The following is a 25,795-nucleotide window of genomic DNA, read 5'->3' on the forward strand; positions in this document are numbered from 1 at the left end:
ACTAGTATTCAGAGATCAAAATGCAAGCATGACAAAAGAAGAATGCTTCTGCTACTGTTCAAAATTTGCATCAATCTGCTGCTTTCTACAGAGGAAGAGGGAGTCGTGCATAATGTCATAGCACTTAGCTGGCATTCAGAAATCCGCACAAAATAAAATATGAAATGAAATGAACAGAAAACTCTGTTAACTAACATTTTAGCTTTGCATTTATCATGTGTTTTCCTGCAAGGTAATAAAATTCCTGAAAGGCCGCTTTGCTTTGAGAATAAAAATCACAGGTGAAACTAATGAATGACTCAGTGAGAGTTGTTGCGAGTACAACTGCAATTTGAGATGGAATTTGACTAAGACCATTAAAGCCTCCTGTAACCACCTCTCCCCAACCCCCCCCCCCGTCCCCGTAACCCAAGGCATGCTCAGAAAGCTAGACTGAAAATGTAAACAAAGACCAGAATCAGAACAACAAATCTTTGGAAGTGTCCCATTAAGCTGCCATAGATACCTCGAACAAGCTTGTCAACAGTGCACTGTCATCAGTACACTGGACAGTACTGACAGGATAAATTCTACCTGCCATGAATCTCTCTCTGTGGCACAAGGTGCAGAAACAATGATTTTGGTAAATAATACAGGCTATAAGAGTTCAAATTCAGCTAAAAGATACTTTTTAAAAATGGTGTAAGAATCAAATTTTCCAAAGGTTTTGAATAGGACTGTAAAAATGTAATGAAGAATGATAATGTTAAACATATATCTTGCAAGTGATTTATCAGTAATCCTTGCATAATGATAATGTGCTTATTAGCATATATGACTTATGTATTACATAACTACACAACCTAATATATGTCCACACTCCTAGACATAAGTATAAGTAGCCCATGAAAAAGCCTTACCTTTATGTCCTCGACATTTTTGCAAAGTTTGGCATAGCACTACAATGCTGAGTTAACGTGCATTCTGTTTAATTTCTTATTGCAAAAGCTGATGATTTTAATGTAATCTGCAGTGGTCTGGTTACTTCTGAGCAAATGTGCTTACATCTGCTGTACTATGGGAATACAGAGTAAAATCATACTAAAAAGGCAGTACTGTGGTGTAGATAATGTAACTTTTATTTGACTGCTGGATGTATTCAACTAAAAGTTCCTATGTGGTGTGTTGTGATAGTTACCCGTTTTTTAGCCTGCTTTTTTGGCATAGTGTCATGGGTTTCATTATAGCAGTACGCCAGTATATTACTTCATGACAATTCAGATTCTTGCCATATACTTAATTGCAAATGTCTGTATTTGTCTACATGCAACACATTTGATTGATATAGCATTGGAATAGTTCCCATAGGCTCCCTTCGCTCTGGAATAGAATTCCAGTTCATGCGAGGCAGAGCATCTCACTGAATCTCTTCAAGAAGAATCTCGATAGGTGGATGGGGGATCGTAGGTTTGTCCCAGGGATTACTTCTGGGTCACTATTAGACAGAGGCACAGTAAACTAAACCTTAAAAAGGGCACAGTATACTCAAATCAAGGGGTGGCATAAGCCATACAGAATCGGGCTAGGCTTATAATTGCCCCAGGGCAGATAGCCTAGTATGAACCTATGAACCTATGAAGACATAATTTTTTCAAAAAAATTGCAGCCCCAACAAGGAGACATAGCAAGCCAATCTAATCCTAATTAGATATTCATGGTTATTGCACTCTTCCAACTCTTATTTGTACCTATAGCAATGACTTTCTTGTACAGAGCAGGACTGATTAATGATTTCATAAGTAAGACTAGCATACCATAGCAATGTCCTACAAAGCATATTTTTCCATATTTTCTGCAGCTGCCTCTATCTCTTTCTTTTCACCTCTCCTTCTTCCATACATTTTCATTGTGCTACAGCAGTGCTATTTTAAAGCAATGCAGTAGTAATTTATTTGTGGCATCGTGAGCTAATGCTTGAATGTATAGCAATATTTTTTCTTAATGTCACGGGTTCTATTCCAGCCATCAACTAATTGTTAATGATTGTTTTGGGGTCGGTAATGAGGGTGTACCTGTTGACTACAAATTGTTGAGGAACCGTTATCCTTCTTCAACAATAAATGAAAAGTAGACCTAGTATCAAACCTTAGCAAACACATCATCTCAGGTACAATGTCTGACTGTCTCATTGATCATCTCCTCAATCTATACAACCAGACATCTCACATATCTACTTAAACAGCATATTTATAGAACAGCATGCAACTTTTTCCAAGTTTAGCTCAGAAATGCTCATTACTACCATATCGTCTATTAAATGGAACTTCCTAAAATTCCTCTCCTTGGATGATGCTGTAAATTAATTCAGTACAACTTTCCTGAGTATCCTAAATAGCCTTGCACCTCCTAGAAGGAAGAGACTGCAAATAAATAATGCAATTTGGCTATCCAAAAAGAGTAGAATGCTAATGCAGTATAAAGAAACAGCATAGAAAGAAGGGCAAATATATAAAACACTACAATATCTTGTACACTTCAGAATGGTTTGCAATCATACTACAAAACAAAGTAATGAAGACAAACAACTATACTATAATAACTTTCAGAATAATAGTAAACACAACCATAAAAATTCTGGACAGCCATTAAGGAAATCTTGCATCCTGACCATAAATTCAACCTTAATCCCTCTCCTAATAAATCATCACTCAAAACTGCAATACAATTCAACTCTTATTTCATAAATAGTATCGTATCTCTATAATCATAATCCTGCCCATCAGCCACGTATCACCACATACACTGTCACCTTCAAATCTGTGCCCACATCCTATATAAAAGTTCTCTTAAACAAACTCAGACCCTGCTGTACTTCAGCTAATGACCTTCCAAGAGAATACCTTAAAACAACAGCTGATAGCATTGCCTACCCTTTCTCCATCCTTATAAATAGGTCAATCCAGGAATCTCACATTCCCTAACTCTGGGCAAAGTCATACATTATCCCTCTGAACAAAAGAGGAACTTCAAAAGACATTACTAATTTTAGACCTATAGCAATCTTACCACTCCCCTTCAAAATACTTGAGAAAATGTATTCAAAAACAATTTTTAAACTATCTCCATAGGAAGAACTCCTATCTCCCATACAACATGGCTTCCTTCCTTCCCATAGTTCTAACATTGTACTTCTAACCTATATAGATACTGTCAATAAAGCCAGAGTTAACTACAAACTAGTCTCCTTCTTATGTCTAGACTTGTCTAAAGCCTTTGACACTGTTTGTCACAGCAAACTTCTACTTTGAATGTCCTCATTAGGTCTATCTCAGGCCACCTTTCTATGCTTCAAACCCTACTTATCCAATAGCCATCAGTCACTAAAACAGCACTCCACCCCCCTCTCCATACCTACCAGTCACAATCGGTGTACCACCAGGCTCTATCCTTGGTCCCCTACCCTTCAACATTCTCATCAACACCAGCAACTAAAGCATGGCTTTGAACTTACAACTCATGCTCAGCTCTAAAAAAACAAAAAAAAAAATACAACTTTTTTCCCTAAATCCCTCTCCCATGAAAAAACAAAACTTAAAGTCCTCTCTCTTGATAATACAACCATTGAAGTAATTTTGTCATATCAAATTATTAGGGATGATGAATGATAATCATAAATTTGACCTGCATATAAAAAATTGCATGAGATAACCTCATCAAAAACTAGAGATTATTTATAGAGCCTAAAACTTTCTCACCAATGCAACTAAAACTATACCTGCCATTACTTATATCCTCTCCACCCTTCTTTATGCTGCTCCCATCCTTACTAACCTTCAGGCATCACAAAAATCAAAACCTGACCAATGCTATAACGGGTTTATATTAGAAGACCGAAGGTTTAATTGCAAATGCTCTAAAGAGCAAAAAAGCCAGACCTCGAAATCATTATCCAACGGTTAAATATATATTCCAACTCAGAGATCACACTATAGTGAGGAAAGAGCAAATATTCTAATCTTCACTGTAATGCGATCTCAAAACAAGCACTTCGAGGTCTGGCATTTTCGCTCTTTAGAGCGTTCACGATTTTAAACTTTCGGTCTTCTAATATAGATCCTGCTATAACAAAGCTGATAAATTTGCAGCAAATACCCCTTTCAGAACCCACCATTTGCAACACTAAAAAGCCTAAATTGGTTAGCACTACCACATCAGCTAACATATACACGGCTTTATACCACCTATAAAAGTATCCAGAATCTATCTGCTTGCCCAGCACTAAATAACATTTTACACAACTATGTTCCTAGTCAGTCAATCAGTCATTACAATCTAATGACTAAAACATTCCTGTGTGTCCACAAACATATCAAATCTGCTGATCATTGTCTGTACCCATACCATGTTGCTAAGGCCTGGAACTCCTTATCTCTGTCCATCAAATCAATACCCTTCCTCCCATCCTTCACAACCATTCTAAAAGACTTCCTGGCCAAAAGCTGACTCTGTTCTTGTTCAACACCAAGATAAACTATATCCCTATTCATACATTACTCTCATTTCTTAACTTACTTCCTTGCGTCTATCAATTTCTCTCCCCTGACTTTCTCTCTAAATATACCATAAGCCTGCTTTTCTCTCACTTCATATTGTAGTTCCTGTTTGTATTAAACTAACTTACCTTTAATTCCACTATAAAGTGGCTAAAATTTCTCTAACTGTTAAATCATTGTCATATAATTGTATCTATTCTTAAACAATGTTTTCATATGTCTAATTTTGTATAATTATTCTTACACTTCTGCAATGTTTGGTTCTGGGTAACAAATGCAACTAATGCTAAATGGGAGTACAGTGCTTATTGCAATACATTAAAAATTCATTGCCTTTGCTTGGATTACTCTGTCCGTTTTCCGTCGCTGAGCTAAGATATCTTTATTCAGTTTAATGTAAATTCAACAAGATGAATAGTTGGATATATGGATTATAATGCTCTATAGGGTAGTAACAATGATTATATACACGCATGTTTGATGAAATCCACTGTCAGCTATTAACTTTCACATATATACAGTTATACATATTGTGTTTAGATAACACTTAATGGAATGCTGAAAATGTTCAGATGCATATGAATGACAACATGTCATTATGTTATCTCTGACTAGTGTTTCTGTACATATTGGCTACCCCTTTACTTAACACATCATTATCCTGCTGCTACACTAATTTGCCTGCTATCTATTGTGATTGCTGTCTTGTAAAGATTTTTGCAATGGAGTCAGAAGAGAGCAGCACAGTGTACTGCTAAGTACTAGTGTAACTTCAGCACTTCAAGATACGATAAAACAAGACATGATAACACATCCATTAACACTTTGCCATCAGCAGTGCAAATCAGTTCAGCGGTGATATACTTATAAAGAAGTATATCAGAAAGCCAGAAGAAAACCAAAGAAGGGAACAAATAGTTTTCTACTGCACAAAGTTTATATGTCTGTATTACTGTTGCCCAGAGATGAACATGCTTTTTTAATGATGTTAACTCATCTACTTAATTTTGGTAAAGTAATGTGATTGTTCTACAGTGTTTACATTAGCAATGTGTTACCAGCTTGGTTAACCTATTCTCATCACACCCATCATTGTAATCCTGCAATGCATTGTCCTATGTCTGACTTCCATGTTTATCCTTCCAATGCCCATAGTGCAAGTATGAGGCAATGCAAGCATGCAATCATCATGACATGATGTCACAAGAATATTTGATTGATAATTCAGTGTTGTGCAACAGTCAACGTTTATGTTATGCCATTATGTGGAGCATGTCTATGTCCCTCACAGTATCACAATGTGCAGTAAGGATAGTCTGTACATTGTATTATCAAGGTATGTCATTGAAAGTGAAAATCACAGTGAAGTTACATTGTGCTGTGCATGCATATGTATTTGTTGTACAACCTGGAATGCACAGTGTTATATCTTCCAAGCACTGATCTTTGCAAATATTCCAATATCCAATTTCACATAGGTATTGTGCATATTCCCTTGTGGTGCTTGCTACTAGCACATTGTTCTCTCGATTGTGTATGTGAGTTAGGTAAGAGGTTCAATACCCAGCATGGAAGACATGATTGAGAAAGACCGATACTGTGTGTATCACTGGGTGGTGTATCTACTTCCCCTGAGAATAACACATTAAACAGTTCTCACGGCTCCCTAAACCCTAATTTTATAGAAACAAACTGATGAGGTCATCCTGACAAAAGTGCTATCTTTTCCATGAGACTCAGATTTCTCTTGTGGCACACATGAGTATTATAGTGCTCTTTATATTGTGCAACTGACATAAATAGGAGCTTCAATACCCAATACTGTAAAAGTGTGTGTGTGTGTGTGTGTGTGTGTGTGTGTGTGTGTGTGTGTGTGTGTGTGTGTGTGTGTGTGTGTGTGCGTGTGTGTACGCGCGTGCGTGTGTGTGTGTGTGTGTGTGTGTGTGTGTGTGTGTGTGTGTGTGTGTGTGTGCGTGTTTCTATATTTGCTTAGAGATGTGTGAGCATGTGTACATTCAATTTACATTCTGAATACATTTTCAAACCCAAAGATGACTAGACCATCTTACCCTTAAGGGGTGTTTTTCCTTACATGACCAATATCCATATGTCTGTGGTGCCCCTAACTGTTATGCATCTTTTAATATCTGTTCAGGCATAATCTGTTCAGGCATATGTTCAAATATGACATGATGCAAATATTTCTTAGGTCATTCCTTGCTCATATGCATTACCTGTTCACAAGATAACTATGCTCTGTATTGCATATCATCCTCTACACATGTGGTTAATACCCCCATTGCTTTCATCACAATATACAGCTTACTGGCAAATGTGTGATTCCATAAACAAGTCTGGAATGCAGGGTGATTATCAGGAGATGTTAATGGTCCTCTTCTTTTACAACACTTTCTATTGCATTGCCACTCTTGAGTTCCTGTTCTGTTACTGTTCCCATAATTCCATGTGACCATGCCCATTATTAATATGTCAGATGTTTTCAAATCAGCAAAGGCAATACTGGACTCCAGACATGTCATCTGCTCAGTCTTGACATTGGTCCCTTATTTATGTTGTTTGTTATTAGAGTGACATGCATCATTTACATAAACATACAGCACTTGCCTGTTGATTACATGCTCATAGGTGAGGGACCCCTTTCCTATTGGTGCCATAGTCATTTCTTTGCATAGAAATGTCCATTTCTGAGTTACTTGACATTATAGCTGCATTGTCCTTTTGTTCTTGTGTATACATGATAAGACTGATATTGCATAGGTGCTGTCAGCTTTCATATATTGATCCCCTGTATATACACTCTTATATGCTAAGAATGCATTCTATCCATGAATCCCATAATGTATTTTCTGTCCTTAAGAACTGTTGTCTGAAGTCAATCATTTAATTAAGATGTCTATAACACCTACACTTACTTTTGTTACAATGCAGCTTTATGTCCTTATTCACACCCTTTCTCAGCATATCCATTATTATTTATGCATGTACCTGTGAAATTAACATTCGCAACAATTAGCATTAAATCAGTCTTGCAGGTTTTATGTTCGTAATGCTTCTTAGACACTTTCATCTCATTTACCTGTGAGATATGAGAACACTTTAAACGTTTCCCTCTACAGCATTACTATGGTAGCATATCACATTTTTGTGTGCCTATTCCTCATTTCACTTCCCCTCATTCTGTATTGTGTCCCTGTACTTGTCCTTAATATGTGTGGGTGTCAGCTCATGCTCATATCAGAGCAGTGCCAATACATGATCCGTTTTGTTTACACTGTGTGCTACTGCTTGCAGGCACCTTTTTGTGGCAGCAAACACTATAACACTGTTGCTAGCCATGGAAAGGTGCTTACATTCATGTAGGCATGATGACCAGCATGCATATTCAAATAGCACTGCTGTTCATCTCAGTAAAACACTTACTTCATGCAGGCATATAGGCTATTGTTAATGAATCCCAGGGAACGCCTGAACAGCAACACTGTTTAACAACCCTATATTGGCGTAATGGTGTATTTATCTTCATTCAGTACTTACACTTTGCCATCAGCGGCAGTGGCACTATTTTACATGTTTTTATCCATGTTTGTCATTTACACATCATCATCAGCAGCAGCAGCAGCAGCCCCCCCCCCTTCTTCCCATTTTCTACTTTGGTTAAGATATCATGTTAACTGTTGCCATCTATCTCGATTAAATGGTACACTCCAGCCTTCTTTGACACTCATTCCTGACTGTCACAGATCTTCTCTCACAGAGTCCATCCACCTCATTGCTAGTTGCCCTAATTTCCTCTTGCCTTTTTCCCGTGTGTCTCAAATCTTCTTCACCGGATTGTCTTTTCTGCACATGCGTCAGAACCACAGTAATCTGTTCTCTTTGATCTCTTCAGCAATTGGAGCTACTTTGGCTTCTGCTGTTATGTCCTTATTTCTTCTTCTGTCTCACAGTGTGTAACCTACCACCCTTCTCAGGCACTTCACTTCCATCACCTTGAGCTTCCTCATCTACTCTGCCTTTACTGCTCAGGTTTCTGTATCATACAGTAGTACTGTTCCCACCAGTGGTTTGTACACCTTACTTTTCAGCTTCTTTGACACTCTTCTGTCATACACTACACCTGACGCTATGTCAGTTGGCTGCAGCCCCTCTGATGCTAGCTTTGACCTCTTCATTCAGACTTCCCTTCTCCTCAACCACCCTTCCCAGATACCTGAAGCTATTAACCTGTTCCATCATCTTCCCTTCTATCTCATTTCTCATCTTCTGATTTCCCCACTTTGCTGCCATTACCACTGTCTTATCTGTGCTTTGTTTCATTCCATGTTCCTTCATTTTTGCATTCCATTCCCCTATCCTTTGCTGAAGTTCTTGCTCAGAGTCTGCCTGTAATGCCACATCATCTGCATACAGCAACTTTGTTGATCTGTCCCTTCCAACCTGTTTCAGCAACTTTGTTGATCTGTCCCTTCCAACCTGTTTGCTAATGTAGTCCATCACCAATATGAACAGCAGTGGTCTCAGTGCTGAAACCTGGTGCACACCCACTCCCACTGGAAACCCCTCTGTGAGGCCGACCACCTGTTTGTACTTGAGTCATTGGGTTTTTGTACATAGCCTGCACTAATTTTACCAATTTTTCTGGGACTTCGAACCACCACAGTACACTGCCCAAACCAGCTTTCTTGGAACCTTGTTATTTGCTTTCTCCAAGTCTAGAAATGCCCAGTTGAACTGTTTCCTCATCTCTAGTTTCTTCACAACTATCTGTATCACTGCAAACATCAGGTCAGTAGTGCTGCATATTGATATGAATTTAAACTGCTCAACTCCCATCTTACATTCTACTACTCTGCATATCTGTTTATCAATCACCCTCTCCAGAACTTTCATGCAATGTGACATGAGTCTGATGCCTCTGTACTGCCCACAGTTGTAGATGCCCCCTTTGTTCTTGTACACGGGCATGAGTATGCTTATTCTTCAGTCATCTGAGATACATCTTTCTCTCCACCTCAGGAGTACCCTCAGGTGCCATTTCTCCCTTATCTCACCCTGCATCTTTATCATATCTGCTGTGCCCTCATCTGAGCCTGCTGCTTTCCCTGACTTCATTTTCCTTGGTGCTAGTATTACTTCTTCTAGGGTGGGCTTCTCCTCTTCTCTCATAGTAGGCTGTTTCTGGGGCAGTACAGCTTCTGTGGGATTTTCTTCATTCAGAAGCTGCTGGAAATCTTCCTTCCATCTGCCTTTGGTGTCCTGTGGACTGGTGAGCAGGATGTTGCTGGCATCCCTTATGAAGGGTGTCTGACTGTCTTCTTTAGCTTCTTGTCTTTGCCTTGCAACCTGATATAGTTTCTTTGTACCATCTACTGAGTCACTTTCCAGAAGTTGGTACAGTGCCTCCAATGCCCTGTTCTTTGCTATTGCAACTTCTTTCTTGCCTTTTTTGTTAGCCAACCAGTAGTCCTTCCTAGCCTGGCCAGTCTTTTCTATCTCCCATTTTTCCTACCCTCCTCCTTTCTTTTGATGACTTCCTGGACCTCTGCATTCCACCACCAGCTTTCCTTATGTACTTTATTTCCATACCTGACTCGGCCACATATCAGTTCTGTAGTCCTCACACATGCTTTTATGAGGCAGTGCCAGACTTCTTCAACTCCACCTACTTTCTCTTCTTCTTGGGGTGCTAGAGCCATGAAGTAATTCCTTGAACTGTTGTACTCTTTCAGCATTCAACATGCAGGTCTTTAGCCTGGTCTCTGTTGACCTTAGAACCTTCTCTGACCACTGCTTGCAGCCGTTCATGGTAACCAGTGTTTCACGCTGTCGGTCAGCTGTTTCACTGGGAATAACTTTGGAATCATTGATTTTACCCCAGTGCCCTTTCTTTACTAGGAGGAAGTCTACCTGAGTTTCAAGTTGGCCACTCTTGTATGTAATCTTGTGACTGTCTCTCTTTCTGAACCATATGTTGGCTATCAAGCCATTTGCCAGACAGAAGTCTAGAATGGCCTCTCCTTCTTTATTCCTGTTGCCCCACCCATGTGGACCCAGCCAGTCCTCATATCCTGTTCTGTCTGTCTCGATATGTAGATTCCAGTCATCCATTATCAACACCAATTCATGTTATCCTGCTTTATCTAGTAGGTCCTGCAACTTCTGCCTGAATGCACTCTTTTCCTCACTATCACAACCCTGTTGTTGGGCATAGGCTGAGATTACGAATACTACCCTATCGTTACACTGGAGTCTGATTGCCATGAGTCTGTCACTAACTCTGATAACATCCCTCACTGCCTTCTGAAGCCTCCTGAGTAGTACACTCTGTATCCCAAGCCAAGTGGTTTCACTGCACTGCCCTCTCATCTTCTCTCTTGGATACATAGGATGTCCAGCCACCTCCGTACTATTATGTCATCCACATCCCAGCTGTGTCCATGAACCTACATTAAGTGTAGCAATTCTCAGTTCATGTTTGGCAGGTTGATCAGTTTTACATACAGCATTCACTCAACAGAGCTATCCCAGGCAACCCAGACTGGGCAAGTAGACAGCACCAGGCCAGTATCTTATTGACCCAGGGCTTCTGAGCTTTTTGGCAGGCACACACTGATGAATAGGGGCACATACATCCCTCCTACCATTAGCATGGGTTCCTGGTATAGGTCGGATCCTTAACCCACTTATCACCAGTACCCATGCCCATTTTGGTGACATTAATCAACATGACCAAATCACCTAGAGCCATATTTTACACCTTTGAGTGGCTAGCCCTGCCATAGTGTGCAGTCTGTGATACATGTTCTTCTATCTTGAGGATACTGGGGATGGTCTGTACAACTCTTCCCCCTATAGGGTACCATGTAGAGTTTGTGCTGATGCCCACAGCCCCATTCATTGGTGAGTTTGAGACAGAAACACTCAGCATGCTTTTTTGGAGGTGGGAGGAACCCGAAAGCAACACAGGGAGAACATACAAACTCAAAACAGACATTGGTCGGATATCAGAACTGAACCTTGTACCTTGTGCAAGGGAGACAAAAACCTTAACCATTATGCCAACTTGTCTCTAATTTACATGTATATCTATATATTAGATTTGTATGTATCACATGGTTATATGATGATAGTTTAAAGCAAAGATAATTCACAGTTTTTTTCTTGAGTACTGTATGTGGTGCAACAGGCAGAAATCTTACCTTCTATGTAATATATCACAAAGTGTAGCGGTTCACCCCTAGGCATTGCTGGTAGGAGTACTGCATTGTATGTCATAATTACAGCTCTGGTGGAGTAGTGCTACATTTATGTGCAGAGGATGCAGGCACATTGATAATGTATGTAGTGTTGTAAATGCATACTGTACCACATCCAATGTGTATGTGCTGTAATGACATGAATGGTTACCTGCAGCTCATTATCTGTATGTCTATAATGCTGATATAAAGAACTTTTTGGTGTTAACATAAAAGATGGACCACATAATAAATGTGTGATCCACTCTATGGGATTTACATAGTTTATTTATTATTTCAGCTGTTGTGTTCATATCTAGTAACTTGTGTTTTTCAACAGCCAAGGAAGAAGTGACTATAAACTGTGATATCATGGATGTAGATGTGCAGACTCGAGGAGTACTGGAGTTTGTTATGCAGCAATTGGTATTGGCATGGATCAAAATTAAACAGTAACATCTGGGCATTGATAATTTGTGCATTCGTCATGCATGGATCTTATGTACTGTGTCTTGTATTACAAGATATATTACTTTTACAGTTTAACAATTAACAGCAATGTCTTTCAACTTTTCCCAGTTAAGGGTCACCAAAGCAGATCGTCGCTCTGCAGATTGATTAGCAGTGGAGTTTTTATGGTGTCGAATTGACAGCCCGGCCCCAGTCCTCACAGAAGGCACACACACATACACACCTACCTACATGTCTTTAAAACTCAGTCAACCACAGGGAGGACATACAGACTCCACACAGAAGGAGCTCCAGCCGAGAATCGAATGGGAGAACCTCTTGCTGTGAGGTGACAGCAGTAACTGCTGCACCACCATGGCCCTCCGACAGTAAATATTCAGAGCCAACACTTACAAATTTTACTTCATATCTTAGCTCAAGCTGTTTACTGTGAAGCACCTGCATATTCCTCATTCCAAGTTTTCTCATCTGTAGACTCATCAATGCCCAATCAATAAACATTTTTATTAACTATGTACTGTACATACCAATTACAGCCATCTTGACTAAAAAAGGAAAAGTAGCTACTGGTCTTTACTGTGTTAAATCGGTAAAACTTGCTATAACCATAAAATGCTTTAAAAGGGAGAGGGAGAGGGAGTGGGGCTTACGAATTGCAATGGATAAGAGTTTAGGCTCCTAGCTAATGTTCCCTTTTTTTTCACAAAGTAATTTATTTTTGTCCCCAGATCTATATTTCAGTTCATTTTCTCTTAAGTCATTCATCTCTTCTTTTACCGTTTCGGTTAGCGATCTATCCTTTCTTTCCCATTTTCTTGTAATGGCTTTAGACGTTGATCTTCCCATGTAATTGTTGTAATAATAGCTTGAAGTTTTAGTTTGAAAGTTTGTAATTCTTCACAATCCCGGAATATATGTTCCCATGTACCCTTTTGTCCTGTGTCACATTTCCAGCATACTTCTGACACATTTGGATAGATTTTAGCTAATCTGTCTGTTGTATAAAAATATTTAAGAAAATATGTCCATAGGGTCATGGATTCACATTTAATTACTAGGCTAATGACCTTAAAAGGCAATTTTAAGCCTATATTTGCTGCCCAGATATATTCAACAAGTTTTAGCACCACTCATTTCATTGGGGGTATAACTTGAGTATGTGTGATTGAGCATTTATAAGCTTTCTCTTTCCAAAACAGATGCAGAAGGCAAAGCAGGGTTAGATTTACTATTCTCCAGTCACTGATACAAGTTGTGCTGGAATAAGTGCAGGGAGGAACTCTAATTCACATGGATGGGAATCCTATTCCAGAAAAGAGGCAGTATCTGAGACACTTATCTGTCCCTCCAACATGTCTTATTTGTGTTGCAGATGAGGTTTATGACCCTAGACTGAGTGCTTCTAATCACATCTGTTTTACAGATATGCAGCAGGATGTAAAGGCTGGATCAGATGATGGCTTGCAGGGCAGGCATTGATTACCTCTCATCGGTTTGTTGGAGACTGAGTTCAAGGATAAGGCTTTGAGGCGATCCACGAAGGACATGTTGTCTATCCCATGTGTTCTTTTTTGTGAGGAACCTCTGTGCATGTTCTTTTTTTGATGCATACACCTATTCGGGTACATACCAAAAAGGGTGTTTTACTCAATGGCTGGTCTAATGAAGGCCAAATACAACAGAACAATGACATCTTTAAACCTAGATCATATTGCCTTGCTTATAAATTGCACAATATAGAATGATTTTCTTACTACAGTAGACACATAATGGTCAAAGGCCAAGTCACTATCTACATGCATTCTCAAATCCCAGACCACATGGTCAACTCTTAGGGGAGTATTATGAATGTAGTAATTTCCAGGGGTGGTTGTCTTTACAAAAGCTACTACACTGCATTTTTTGGCATTGAGTTTTAGATGTTGACTCTGGCACCAGTTATTATCTTGTGTCAGGCCTTCTTGGAGGATGTTTGTTTTTGGGGAATTCTATGACTGCACTTAGTTTGCAGTCATCTGTGAACTTGGTCATCCAGAGGCCTTTGATTTTGGTCTTGTCCTCAGAAAAGAAGATGCCAAAAAGGAGCAGCCCAAGCACTGAGCCTTGGGGGACTCACTAGTTACTGGCCTTTTTGTAGCACTCTTATCCTGACATCTTTTGTCCTATCTGTGAGCCTGATGGCTATCCTTTTGGGTGGCATAGAGAGTTTATACATAATATTGTGAGTTTATCTACAATGCCCAAGTAGGGTATTGCATTGAATTGAATGCTTTGGCCAGGTCAAGGTAAGCAGTATGCACCACTTTTCCCTCATCTGTTGCTTTGGTGACCTACTCAATGAAATCGACCAGGTTAGGTAAGCATGTCCTGTTCTTGAAATAACCATAATGGTTTGGGTCAAATGTCTGAAAGTTTCCTGTGTAGTTATTTATCATGTCCAGACCTCCCAACTGTACCAAATTACTCAGTTTTTACCAAGTTTTGGGGTCTAAATAATGGGGTGCCATGATTCCCAAGTGGCACCCCTTCATTTCCGATTTATTTCCAGCTTTATTTTTAAATTTTTTTTCTTTTGCTTTTTCAGCTGATGTCATCACGTGTGCAATGACGTCAGCTCTGTCAGCCTGTCAGAACTGAGCTTAAGTGCACACATTTCTGGCTGGCTGCTTCACTGTTTGAAAGGATCTGACTGCGAGCACCAGCTTAAGGTATTTAAAGTGCGAGCGAGAATGCAGATTTGTCAGCTTGCTATGGAGTTCAGACTTATCAACTTTAAGGTATTTGTGAAACATTATTGCAGAGTTATCAGAATGAATTTCAGCTTTGTATTTATAATTATGTCGCAGATTTATCAGCTTGCTACGTAACGGAGTTCAGAGTTATTAGCTCAGCTTAAGGTATTTGTGAACTAGCAAGCATCATGCAGAGTTTACTATGGAGTTCAGTTAAAACCAGGTATTTGTGAACGACACTTTTAGTTATAACTTAGAACGGAAATGCAAAGCAGAATTTATCAGCTCAGCTTAAGATATTTGTGAAGCATCACTGCAGAGTTGTAATTTCAGCTTGGAATTTAGAACAACAGGCTTCAGAGCAGCTCAGCTTTAAAGTATTTGTGAAGCGTTACTGCAGAGTTGTAATTTCAGCTTAGAATTTAGAACAACAGGCTTCAGAGTAGCTCAGCTTTAAAGTATTTGTGAAGCGTTACTGCACAGTTGTAATTTCAGCTTGGAATTTAGAATAACAGGCTTCAGAGCAGCTCAGCTTTAAAGTATTTGTGAAGCGTTACTGCAGAGTTGTAATTTCAGCTTGGAATTTAGAACAACAGGCTTCAGAGCAGCTCAGCTTTAAAGTATTTGTGAATTGTTACTGCAGAGTTGCAATATCAGCTTGGTATTTAGAACAACGGGCTTCAGAGCAGCTCATCTTAAGGTATTTGCAAAGCGTTACTGCAAAGTTGTAATTTCAGCTTTGAATTTAGAACAACAGGCTTCAGAGCAGTTCAGCTTAAGATATTTGTGAAGTGTTACTGCAGAGTTATAATTTCAGCCTGGAATTTAGAACAACAGGCTTCAGAGCAGCTCAGCTTTAAGGTATTTCTGAAGTGTTACTGCAGAGTTGTAATTTCCACATGGAATTTAGAGCAACGGTTTTCAGAGCAACTCAACTTAAGGTATTTGTGAACCGTTACTGCAGAGTTGTAATTTCAGCTTAGTATTTGGAACAACATGCTTCAGAGCAGCTCACCTTAAGGTATTTGTGAATTGTTACTGCAGAGTTGTCATTTCAGCTTGGAATTTAGAACAATGGGCTTCAGAGCAGCTCAGCTTAAGGTATTTGTGAAACGTTACTGCAGAGTTGTAATGTCAGCTTGGTATTTAGAACAATGGGCTTCAGAGCAGCTCAGCTTAAGGTATTTGTGAAACGTTACTGCAGAGTTGTAATGTCAACTTGGTATTTAGAACAATGGGCTTCAGAGCAGCTCATTTTAAGGTATTTGTGAAGCATTACTGCAGAGTTATAACTTCAGCTTGGAATTTAGAACAAAAGTCTTCAGAGCAGATCAGCTTTAAGGTATTTGTGAAACGTTACTGCAGAGTTGTAATTTCAGCAGAACAACAGGATTCAGTGTGTGTGTGTGTGTGTGTGTGTGTGTGTGTGTGTGTGTGTGTGTGTGTGTGTGTGTGTGTGTGTGTGTGTGTGTGTGTGTGTGTGTGTGTGTGTGTGTGTGAGAATATGCCCACAGGTGAATACAGCTGGTGGCTAGAGGTACTCAGGCTTAAACTCTGTACCTTGGGTACAGGGTAAAAAACCCCTAAAGTCCCAAGCCCCAGCACTTGTGAATTTATGCCTCCTCTTTTTGTTCTGTTTCTCATTAAATCTGTGGTTTTTCAGGATTTTTGTGGCAAATCACTGAAGGATTGGATTTACTAAATAATGACAGGCATTTGAATTTCAGACTTCATATTCTTCAGAAAATAAATGGTAACACAATACCTTTTATTCTAGTACTTTTCTAAGTTTATAAGATGAGTATTTGGAATTTGTCCCTATTTTGGGGCTGTATTCCCCCATTAATGGCATTGTCCAGGTTTTTGTGCTAAGACATTGAGAGCTACAGTGAGAAATGAATTCTGTATTCCCCCATTATTGGCTTTGTCCAGGTTTTTTGTGCAAAGAGGTTGAGAGCTATGGTGAGAAGTGAGAATTGAATTCAGTAAATGATAGCCATTTAAGTTTCAGTCTTCAAGTTTTTCAGGAAACTGCTGATTTGGCATAGTGGTATGTTACTCTGACTATAGTACATAGAGTCCTGGGTTCAAGACTTGGAAGTGAAATGCATGGTAGTAACACATTTTATTCTAGCAACTTTCCAAAATGATACAAGCAATGTTTAAAATGTGTCCCTGGGTTTTGGCCTTTTGTCTCCTCCCCCCAAAAAAACTGAAATTGAAAATAAGTGCGAGAAGCTGTATTTTATATATATATATATATATATATATATATATATATATATATATATATATATATACATATACATATATATATATTTCTGTGTGTGTGTGTGTGTGTGTGTGTGTGTGTGTGTGTGTGTGTGTAAGTAGACTTTTATGATGGAAATGTTCTGAATTTGGCGGTCTTGTCATTATTGGTGCATGCACTTTGTTTCATTGCCTAATGGAAAAATGTTCAAACAATAAATTTAAAATTGAGCTCTAACTTAACTCTAAAAAGTGTGGTGTATTATACAAGGAATATAATTTAATAATTCAGGAAGGTGTATCAAATAACGCATGTATGTTTCTTGTTTTGGTACAAGGGGCCTATGATTTGAAAGCATCCCAAAGGTAATCTTTAGCCACCACTGGCCAGATGCATTTTCTTTGGATGTGGTGTGGGTTTCAATGCTGTTTCAATGAATGTGAGTTTCAAGGGCAGAGAAGTTTTAATGCCAAGTCTATTTTCATTTTGAGACAGTACTGCTTTGTTTAGCAGATATCTATTAGTGTTTGTGCATTGTGCTATAAAATGTAAAAATAAAATCCAAATAATCATTGTAGAAGTAAAGCAGCAGTATGCACACACACATTAGTGTTTATGGTAAATGAGGTGAAATAGCCAGGTAATGGGACATTAGAATGGCTGCAGGGGGACTCGGGTGCCATATTTTGGTTGCCTGTTCTTCAGTTTGCATTTGAAAGTTGGTATCCCACAATTCCATTGGAGTGGGTGGGGTTATGTAATTATGTATGCAAATTTTATGTTAATCAGCTTACAGATTTGTACCTATTTTTCATGGGCCTTGTCCAGATTATTGATGTTTCCAGGTTGAGAGGTATGATCATGTCCATGATTATTCTTTCCATGGCCTTACATATGAGACTATTTAGGCTTATGGGTTGGTAGATGGCCTGCCATTGTGCAGAGACATAACAGTTGCAGTTCTCAATTTGCTCGGCACAAAGCTTGTTTGGAGTCTATGACTGAGTAGCTCTTCTAGTGGCCCAGATAGCTCATTCCATCAGGATGGTAGTACTTCCCCTCCCTTAAACATGGCGTTAAACAAGATGTGCCAGTATTGCAGTAGTTTTTCCTTACTGGCTTACTCATACTTTTATTGAAATCCCATCTATTTCTGTTTTTTTCAGAGTTCCTTTTATTAATTGCCTCTCTAATTTTAGCTTCAGTAATTTTCATCTCCAATTTTTTTATATTTTCTGAACTCAGGCAAGGCTTTTTCAGAAATATTCGCTTATAGACTCCTTAATTTCCACTACCCTGTCCCTTGTATATAAGTTTTTATAATACTTTCTCATAATGGAACTTATTTCAGATGGATCAGATACCAACTGTCTTATGCTTTGGTGTCTCAGCTTAGTTATCATTCTTTCTTCCTTCTGTTGCCACAGCCTTTACACAAGTAGCTTGGTACCTCTTGAGGTAGTTTCAAAAAAACTTTGTTTCAAGGCCCTTTCTTGAAATTCATTCAAATTTACAAAGTAGTCTGTCACTGCATTTTTGCCTCTTTAATTTGAGCTACCCCCTCCCACCCCCTCCTTTTCTCAGCTTGCAACGGTTGTATTTTTCTTAATGGTTCTCCAGATTTCCTTTGACCTTTCAGCTACATTTCTTTCACCCCTATGTGAACTACATTTTTAATTGTTATCTTATATTCATCCCAAGCTAAACTGGGCTCTTACCTTTAATACTTATTTTCTCCAGCACCTCCATAAATCTGGAACCCATGAAGCCTGCAAACAAGTTCCCCCTTAAGATATATACTGCAGATTGCCGATGTTTACTCTCAGTATTTATGTTTTCAAATGTAATTTCAAATTGCATGGCTGCCCAGTCTGACAGTGTAATAGGATGATTGGTAACCTGTGAAATCAGTTGTTCGTGTACTTTTGACATGTAGCATCTTTCTACTCTTGCCTAATTTTGTTTTCCAAAGTAGTATATAAATTGTATATCCCTGTGGAACAACCTCATATCATCTATCATACCAAATATCTTCATATACTTCTTCAATTATTTCCCTTAAAGAAGGATTCTAAGTTTTCTGGGACCACTGGAAGCATCCTTTTTGCAGGCTATTGTATTACAATCTTCCTTCATATCTGTGATTCCATTTTGGAAACCATCCCATTCTGTAAAACCTGCTTTATGTGTTAGGTTTTTGATTTAGATGGGAGATACATCACAGCCAAGGTAATACACTTCATCTATCATTTTCCTTTCAATGCTACAAATCAATTTGTCAGTTTTTGCTTCTTCCACACTGAATCCAATAGCCATTCTCACAGATAAGGTTACCTCTCCCTCTTCATCTCTCATCATGGCTGTATAGTAGCCTTCTATACTGCTCCACTTTATAAGCAGTTCAAGCTCATTTCCATTTAAACATGTTTCCTTCCTTGAGTACAGAGAACTGTACTGGCAGGTATTCTTGGATGCAGGAAAATAGCCTGGACTTAATGGGTATATTTCTATTTTAAAACAAAAGCAAAAGCAATAACAGAAGAACTGCCACTTGACACGAGCCGTTTAGAAACCAAACCCTTTATTGTAAGCGCTTTCGAATGGGCTAATACCCAAACTTCATCAGACAAGAATTACACAGTAAAACCTCCTATATATATATATATATATATATATATATATATATATATATATATATATATATATATATATATACCCCTATCTTCACAAACATTTTCAATGAACAATTAAGTAATAAACATAATTTATTCAATTACCAATTTAAAACCTCAATTGCTATTTAATTGTTACCACTCAACTAATAACATTTTAACCAACTTTCTTATTTAAAAAACCCTTTCTTGAACATCTGATATTAAATCTCGAATTTTAAACTTGTATTAAACTCTGAATTAATAATGCATTATGCATGAAATGATGCGTATCATTTACTAAGAAGATATATTCTTGTTTCAGCTTCCATTTCATTATAAAATAAAATGCACATATATTCATGTATATACAAATGTGTATATATATATATATATATATGTATATATATATATATATATATATATATATAAAATAAAAACTAAAAAATAATATATAATAATTAATCAGTCAATACATTATTATTGTGCAGAATTAACCCATTAATTACTAAAAACATTATTTTTATGCAATATATTAGCTTCCAGAATGACACCCTTATATACAAAGTGCATTCGACAGCAAGCTTTTTAAGTGTAGAAAGCTACAACTAGAGGTTGCTTACCTCCAAGAGTGTATCTCTAAGAAGATTATACCGAAAGGGTTACGCCAGTGGCGTTACCCAGTCGGACTTGTTGAAAACTCGACATTTCATCAAGAATTGTTAGCCCTGTTTGATCGGCAAGGCTTTGATTTTTTACTTTCCCTCATTAATTTTTACAATGCTGAAATTGGGAGCCTTAAAGGGGAATTAGAATTGCTTGAACATTCTATATGTGTGGATATTGAATTTCCAAGATACAAATATGATTATTCAAGAATTTTTACTAGCATTGAGGCTACTATAAGTAAGCTGTTAGTTAATAAAAAAAGAAAGATCGAAAGAGACTTAAAAGAATATGCGAATAAGAAAGCTTACCCCTCTCCCCCTTTGGTTTCACAAAGCCAACTGAGCAATCAAGTCTATAATGATAGGGATGCTCAAATGGATGCCAATGAGGCTAACAGTGACCTGGAGCCTCCACAGGTTCGGAGGAGTGAGCGGATTAGGAACAATACTAATAATTTTAATGGACAAGGGGAAATCCAACAACAACTAGAGGGCCCGAACAACATGGTTGACAATCACGGTTTTCAAAGGGTGGGCAACAGGAGAAACAACAACAACCAGAGCAACAACAGGAACCAGGGGCAGAGGAAAAATTGGAGGAATCAACGGAGGAGATGACAAAACAAATATTAGAAGGACCACAAGTCCTACTCAGCTCACAAGGGGACTTTAAAATATACAATTATACTGTCCTATCAATAAAGCAACCATTGATTGAGTTTTTCTCTAAGGGTCTGTCCTTTGTCCCTGATAAAAAAGCTGATTTAGTAAAAATTATAATAGATCTTAAGCTTTTTGTACATAAGCTAAATTTAACCCATACTATGGGGTCTAGTTCTACACTGTTGAATACAGTGAGGGTTTCCAGTGTTTTTAATCCCCCGCTGTATGGGGTTTTAAATGTGTTTGAGAAGATGTGTGAAATTGATCTGAGGTCAAGGTTGTATTCTACGACATATGCACAAGTCACAAATCTTAACATTTCTGAAAATGAACTAGATTTCATCTCCCTTCTTAATCAATGTAAGGTTAGAGTTATGAAACCTGATAAGGGAGGGGGACTTGTGTTTATGGATGAATATCAATATGAGAGAATAATTTTTAACTGCCTTCATTCTGACGCTTATACAAATGCCAGTTTAAATTAGGTTAACTCTGCATACAAAAGAATTAGGGGAGCCTTGGATGATTTGTTTTTGGAAGGCAGTATTGACATTGACACATTTCAATATCTAACAATGCCAGCCCCAAGAATTCCAACCATTTTTGGCTCTCCAAAATTACATAAAAATTTGATCGACCCACCTTTTAGGCCAATTGTAGATGGAAGAGGTTCCATCACTTATGCTTGTGCTAAGTATGTGGATAATATTTTGAAACCACTAATTCAGGATGAACCACAGATTTGTAGGGACTCATGCAGTTTCTTGGAAAACTTTAGTCAACTAGAGTATAATGAGCAGTACATTTTTTAGTTATTAACATTAAAGATTTATATACAGTTATCCCCCAGTATTTAGGGATAGAATGGACTAGGAATTTTATGTTATATAAAAAAGCTGATAACGTGAGTATTAATCTAGTGGAAACCCTATTAGATATCATTTTATCAAACAATTATTTAGTATTTAAGGAGCAGTTTTCTCTCCAAAATGCAGGAATTGCCATGGGGTCCCTGTGCGGAGGCAGCTTTGCCAATAGCGTAATGGCATTTTGGGAACGGAACTTGCTGTTTAATAATAACATGTATCAAGAACATGTGGTATGGTACACTAGATATCAAGACGATATGTGTCTTATTTGGAAAGGGCATATCGATCAGATACCAAGTTTTATATCTAGTATCACTGTTATGGCCAAGTTCCTCGAATTTACCTATACTATTGGAGTAGAAGAAATTAATTACCTTGATGTTAGAATTAGTAAGGATAGAATTACCAACAGATACAAATCCACATTATATAGGAAATCCACATACTCAAACATGTTTTTGTATTATACCAGCAGCCATCCTTATCATCAGAAAAAGGCTGTGGTTAAGGGGCAATTTGTAAGGGCCACAAGGATGATTTTTGATCATCATGATTTCATGAATGAATGTGGAATAATGAAAACAATGTTCCTCAATAGAGGGTATCCTGAAACACTAATAACAGATACAATTCATGAAGTAAGCACAAAAAGAGAATCAGGGCATTTTAAGCCCATTTTGTTAGGTGGAACTACAAACAGGATTGATAGATGGCCTGTTGAACACAACAGTAACCTAAGTGGTAGAAGTAATAATTCTCTAAGCCTCAATTTTTTGTTTACATATAGCTTAGATCACAGAATAATTAAGGATATCATTACTAAAAATTGGACTATAATTTTGGAAGACCACACTAAGTCGATTGGTCTAAAACCAAAGTTTACTTATAGAAGAGGCTTTAACCTGAAAAATCTGGTTGAGATGAGTAAGAAAAAGGCCAAAGTCGCAGGTATGAATAAATGTGGAATGTGTCCACAATGTAGACATATTATACCAAGAGACAAGGTCAGGATTAATGGAAAATAATATCACTTAAAAGACAAGTTTAATTGTGAATCAAAAGGCATTGTTTATGTTGCATTGTGTGAAGGGTGTCCCTCTTTCTACACAGGAAAAACTGAAAGGAAATTAAGACAAAGAATTTACGAACATCAGTATGCTATCAGTAAAAGGGATATCACTAATGCATTAGCCAAACATATTTTGGAATTCCCAGATCACAGGTTCACTTTTGTAATTTTGCAACAAGTTAAAATGATGTGAGGGTGGCCCATGGCAGTTGTACTTAGAGGAACAAGAAGTTTTATGGCAAATAAGAACATCAGCCTATGTCCCCCCTGGCCTGAACGAATACGCCTCTATTAAATGTATTCTTAAATGAAAAGCATTGCATAGATAACTAAACAAATTAAAATAAAATAAAACAAAAGTCAAATTCCTGATATATAAATAGGGCTAGGTATGTAATTTAAAAATATTAGGTTAGTATATTGGGCTAGGTATTAATATATAAGCATATTATGCATTTATTGATTGCTTATTTATTATTTTTATTCAATTTTTATTATGCTTATATAGGTTGTGTGATACACTGTTTTTAAACACAAGGATTTTAGTAGTTTGTGGCATAGTAGGATTGACGTTAAATATTGTTGAGGCTACGACACAGTAGTGGTATGGTTAGCCATAGGAATGTCTATAATATGATGTGAATTTTTATTAAATTGCTGATATTCTGAAGGTATAACATAATAATATGGGCCCATATATGAAGTTTATTGTCATCCACATGTTTGTAAATGCACTTTGTATATAAGGGTGTCATTCTGGAAGCTAATATATTGCATAAAAATAATGTTTTTAGTAATTAATGGGTTAATTCTGCACAATAATAATGTATTGATCGATTAATTATTTATTATTTTTTATTTTATTTATATATATATATATATATATATATATATATATATACACATACACACACACACACATTTGTATATACATGAATACATGTGCATTTTATTTTATAATGAAATGGAAGCTGAAACAGGAATATATCTTCTTAGTAAATGATACGCATCATTTCATGCATAGTGCATTATTAATTCAGAGTTTAATACAAGTTTAAAATTTGAGATTTAATATCGGATGTTCAAGAAAGGGTTTTTTTTTTTAAATAAGAAAGTTGGTTAAAATGTTATTAGTTGAATGGTAACAATTAAATAGCAATCGGGGTAATTGAATAAATGATGTTTATTACTTAATTGTTCATTGAAAATGTTTGTGAAGATAGGGGTATATATATATATATATATATATATATATATAGAGAGAGAGAGAGAGAGAAAGGAGGTTTTACTGTGTAATTCTTGTCTGATGAAGTTTGGGTATTAGCCCATTCGAAAGCGCTTACAATAAAGGGTTTCATTTCTAAGTGGCTCGTGTCAAGTGGCAGTTCTTCCGTTATTGCTTTTGCTTTTGTTTTAAGTTTTGAGTTTTTGTTTTTACATATATTTCTATTTTACCCTTACTAAAATTAAGATCTGCCAAGCTCAAAATTTAGGGTAAAATGGCATCTAATATTTTTTCCTTAATGCCCATGGCCTAGTCCTTATTAATAATAATTTTTTAGCATTACTTTTAGAACATAATTTCTCTCACTAAAAATATGTTGTAGTTTAACCAGTAGATGGCACCAAGATCATTATATTTATAGTATACCCTTATACATGTGCATTGAACTTCTTTTATAGTATGAGGTTTTAAGTGAATTTATTTTAAATGAAGTATATTTATTGGAGTATTTTAATGAGAGAATTTTTGACAGCATATAATTGGATTGTATTTATTTTTGTTACTTTTGGTTTCTTGCACTGTCTTCATCTATTTATATACATGGGTTTAAAACAGAGTTGAGTAATTTTACAAAAGTGCCTTTTTAAATGAACAGGAGGAGAACCTGATTGGTCTGCCAATTTTATGGTTATTATATAAGAGCAGTGATTTTATTGTGTGTGTGTAACTGTCTGAAGAAGTCTGCTGTGGTAGACGAAAACATGTAAAAATTTGTAACGTTAATAAAGTTATTTACATGCTGCTGGAGGCTTTCCGTTTCACCTTGTTGTTTTTTATCTGGGTTTTTTTTTTTGGTGAATTTTCTCTTGTCATTCTGTGAATATTAATATAATCCAGAGGCTTGTTTTGCAAATGTAAAGAGAACTATATGTTAGGATTAAACTATATGTTGTACTGAGCCTCAAAAATGTAACCACAGTGCATCCTGCTGGAAGAAAGCTGTTAAGTAAAGAATTTTACAACTCTGTTTGATCTCAAGCTCAGAGATAGGATATAATCTGAAATGACTCAGCAGTAAGGTGCATTATCAATTTAAGGGCTATCTCAGAAAGAAAGAAAATTATTTTGTATCTTGTCTTGGATCTAGTAAGAACATCCACTCACCAGCACTTGCTTGTTCTGTATGTAAATAGTATTTAGAACAGTGATTTCTCTTAGAGATGGATAGGAATATAGTAAGATAAGTCTATAGTTTTCTATATTTATGTCAGACTATCCTACAATATTGTTTTACAGTATTTATTTCCTGTGATTTCTGAACTCTGTAATGTCATTGTGTTGAAGTGATGAGTATTGTCTTGTGTTTTTATTATTTATTATTAAATATCTTTAAATCTTTCAATTGTGA

The sequence above is a fragment of the Protopterus annectens genome, chromosome 1.part0, assembly GCF_019279795.1.
Source record: "Protopterus annectens isolate FY-2018-M chromosome 1.part0, PAN1.0, whole genome shotgun sequence".
Taxonomy (NCBI): Eukaryota; Metazoa; Chordata; order Ceratodontiformes; family Protopteridae; genus Protopterus; species Protopterus annectens.